Below are 4,387 nucleotides of genomic sequence, written 5' to 3' on the forward strand. Positions count from 1 at the left end.
GAAAGAATGACTTAAACTGCAAAAGTAGCAATCACCTCCAAAGGTCCCTGAGCCTGGTCATGGAGCAGGGGTTGCTCACCTCATGCCTTGAACCACCAAAGATCAGGGAGCGCTGTGGATGGCTGGGCTCTGTAACTTCAGTCTTGTAGCAGCAGTGGGGCAGGCCTTCACACTCCCAGCCGATGAAGACATATGAGCATATCTTTACAAATGTGAGAACGTGTTTACAATGAAATGTCACCCCAGGCCACTGATGTGCCCTCCGATGGTCATTATCTTCCTTTCCCTCCCACTGTATCTTACAGCAACCCTGGGGTCTGCAGCTGGGTGGAGGGAGCCTTCCCTACAGTGCAACCTGTGGCCTTGAGTTGGGTGACCCCAAGGACTATTTGTTTCTAGAGAGCTCAGAAGTGCCTAGTGTGTCCTGCGCAGAGTAAGTGCACCCTCAACTAGAACCTCCAGAGGGCAGAGGTGGGGTGGCAGGCAGGGTGGTGATGGGAGACCCAGCCACCTCGGCAGTGTCCTGAGAGGAGATGTCTGGGTGGCCTGGGTGTGGTTCCTCCTCCACCTGAATGCCCACTGGCACCACTCCATCTCCTCCTGAGGAAGGGGGCACCTGGACTGGGGGAAAAGTTCCTCATCTCCCTGTCAGCTTGAGGTGATGGAGTCCAGTCTTTGCACAATTCCAGAAGACCCTGAGGGTGCTAGACCTGGCTCACCATGGCAATATACTCACATGACCATAGCACAAATGGCGTTGCTGCAGTCCTTGGCGTCAGTTTGCCCATTGTCTCCTACAAGCCTGCCTGCTGCTCCTGTGCCTGTCCATACATTGCTGTGAAGTTAGCATTTGCAGGTGCTGCTCCTGTCTTGACCTGAGCTGGTGCCCACTCTCTGACAGCTCTCGGAGTGCCAGCTACCTTGGGTGTGGCTCCCTCGACTAGCTGTGAGGGATTGCCCTCCAGCACCTGCTCCCACCACCAATCAAGCTAAAGTACCCACTGAGGCGCCAGCGCTGGTGGAGGGTACAGGAGGCAGCTTTGGCTGTGCCGCCTCAGAGGGATCTGTGACATCTCCCTCGGGGGAGGTGTAGCTGTCTTGTGGAGGAACCACCTTCACTGTAAGGAGACATAGAGGTGCCAGTGGGTGCTGCAGGAGACAAGTGGAAGAGGATATCATTATAAACATTGGGCATGTTGAGATTACATTCATAATGGCAGTAATGGGGGAGTAATGCAGCAATGGATGATGATTTTACCTGTGTTGCTGGAACATCACAATATGGATGGCTACACTTCTCACCAGCTAAGGCCGCACATTCTTTCCCCATGTGTGATTGGAAGGAGTGGTTGGCGGGTTAGCAGGTGAGGAGCTAAATGTCGGACATCCCACCACTTTGCCTGTTCAGCGTTGGGCCATTTTCTTCTGGAATGCATCAAAGGAAGGGATTGGGTGTGACGAAAGTGGCTGGTAAAGCTGTTATGGCTGGTGAGTGAAAGGTGGTGAAGTGTCCCAAGTAGGAGATGCAGAGGCCATTCAGGAAGAGAAGCTTGGAGGGGATTGGGGGTGCACAAGCGAGTGATGGAGCGGGCAATAGTGAGAGTGGAAGAGCACAAGCCTTGGTGGGAGGTGGGAGCAGCAGCAGAGATGGCATGGAGAGAAGATGCTGCCAGTCTCCATGATTTGGACAGAATTGACAGTTGGAGAGAAAGTGAGGACTGCATATGCTAGAGGTCAGAGTCAAAGAGCGTGGTACTGATAAAGCACAGCAGGTCAGGCAGCATCCGAGGCGCAGCAGAATCGACGTTTCGAGCATAAGCTATTCATCAGGAAGAGCTTATGCTCGAAACAGCGATTCACCTGTTCCTTAGATGCTGCCGGACAGGCTGTGCTTTTTCAGCACCAAGCTCTTTGACTGAGAATTGACACTTGACCAATTCCTGGTAAAGTTCAGGCTGTCCTCCAACTGGGAGACCAGCTGAGTGTGGTCTGCAAAATGCACTTGGCCAATCAATATTGGTCTTGCTTTCAGCCCTTTCCTGCCTTAGTTCACTCTTTCATGGATGAGACATTTTCACCTATTTTTAAGTTCTGCTAATTGCCACGAAACTGACCAAAGTGATGAAAAATTCATAATCTACCCAGCAGTCTATTTTCATTATTTAAAGGATCGTTTGAATTTCTGCAAAGACCATGGTTCCATTAGTGCCCCATCTGTTTTATTGTAGCGGTCCGCGGAGGTTTTTTAATTCACTTGCTGTCATTATACAGCATTAAATATAATGTGGAGCAATAAATCACCGTGCCGAGCGACATCCTCTGGATTAAGGTGATATAAAGATATAAAGGAGTTAGAAAGATTTTGGTCTGAATTTAATTAGCACAGTGTGATTTCCCCTCTCAGGGCCTGTTGCAGATCCTGAGGCTGTACAAATGAACAGTGAGACTGCAGCAGTCATTTTACTCCCTAAGGCTACCATCCAGACTGCCATCCCATAAAGGGTGCCACCCCCTGACAGCCCAATCAGTGAAAGTCTCCACTGTGCTATCAATTGTCTCACAGTGCCAGGGACCTAGGTTCTATTCCAGCCTCTGGCGACTGTGCAAATTCCAAACAGACATTCTCCCCGTGTCTGCGTGAGTTTCCTCTGAATGCTCCCATTTCCATCCACAATCCCAAGATGTGCAGTTTAAGTGAATGGGTCATGGTAAATTACCCATAGTATTCAGATGTGTAGGTTAGGCGCATCAGTGAGAGGTAAATGTAGAGCAATAGGGTCTGGGTGGATTAATCTTCAGAGGGTCGGTATGGACTTGTTGGGCCGAAGAGCCTGTTTCCACATTGTAGGGATTCTATGATTCTATGAATTGAAGTAACTGCTGCTGAGGTCGGGAGGGAATCTCTGTACTGAGCTGGGAGAAAGGTGATGGTGTGCTTGAGTCCTGTCAGGTAAGACCCTCTCTGATGGATATGCCAAGCCTGTAAAGGTGGCAATTACAGCTGGAAGGGTTGAGGGTGCTGTTCCTCATGGAGCTGTTCCACATGGAGCTGTTATGGACCAGACCATACCCCCCTCAAAATATTCAGAACATAGTCCAGACCTGAACCTTTTCTTATTTTAAAGGTAAATGTAAGGTGTTACGTTCCAGATGCAATTTGATTGGTTAAGTTACTCTGCATTAATTAAAGCACTATTTATTCAAATACTATCGTTAAAATACAACATGAGAAAGAAAATAAGAGAAAATAATTGGCTTAGCTGTAGCTGTACCGAAATGCTTAACAGAATATTAGGTACTGTAACTATTGCTAAGTAACTGTTCCAATTCGTAACCACCCATAAACAACCTATTGGCAAAGGCAGAGTCAGTAAAAGTTTGTATTACAGGCAATTCTAGCAGCCCAGGAGGAAAACAGTAAGGGAAGACTGAGTGTAGCAGGGAGAGATGCATTGCAGTTACAAACCCCAGCAGCAACTGCAACCGAAAACTTACAAACTAAAAATCTTGGTTCTGTGGGAGCTTTCCCCCACCCATTCAGGATGCTTCTATTGTTCCAACTTTAAATCAAAAATCCAAGGCTTTGCAAACTGTTTACTCTAACAGCTCTGCATAAACTACTTGGTACCTCTACCTTAAAACCTAAACTCAAAATAAAAGTTAAAATACACCTCTTATAGCTATACTATCATCATGGAGACCCTAGAAAGGAAGCTCCCCTTGGATGGGCATTGGGCAGCTGCTGTCCTGACTGTCATCTTACGTAACAAGGGGCCACGTTGACATGTAGAAGAGGCCTGGTAGAATGACCATCACTTAGCAATTAATTTGATTACCTTTCCACTCACCTCCAGCCAGCAAACATTTGAGCCCTTGAAGTTCCATGCCATTGACAACATGAGCAAGCCAGACTTTCCTCCTGCTGCCATCTTGCCTGTTGTCCAATCCTTGGGCTGGTAAAATACAAAGGCCAGCATTCTTTGTGTCTCAAATACACCAGCAGGTTGTCTCTTTCCCCTGGCAACAAAGCACGTTTTGAAGCTATGCCATTATTGCGATGTAAGGAAACACAGCTAATTAGTGCACGGCAAACTCCCACAAGCACAAATAAAATGATGACCAACCATCTTTTTGGAGTGATGCTGCATATTTTCTAGAACTCTTCAGCATTTCCTCAAAATGCTGTAAGATCTTTATTGTTGAGCTGAGGGAAAATGGGTTCACAGTTTAACACTTCCTCCAAATGACAGCAATTTTCCAAACAGCACCAGGAGTATCATATTAGGTAGTCACAGTCAATCCTGCGGCGGGACCTAACCCGGACCCTTCGGATTCAGAATCAGGGAATCCCGGGCATAAAGGCCATGGAGTCATCCAGTGGTCAAAA

This window comes from Chiloscyllium plagiosum, chromosome 34 (genome assembly GCF_004010195.1).
Source record: "Chiloscyllium plagiosum isolate BGI_BamShark_2017 chromosome 34, ASM401019v2, whole genome shotgun sequence".
NCBI lineage: Eukaryota > Metazoa > Chordata > Chondrichthyes > Orectolobiformes > Hemiscylliidae > Chiloscyllium > Chiloscyllium plagiosum.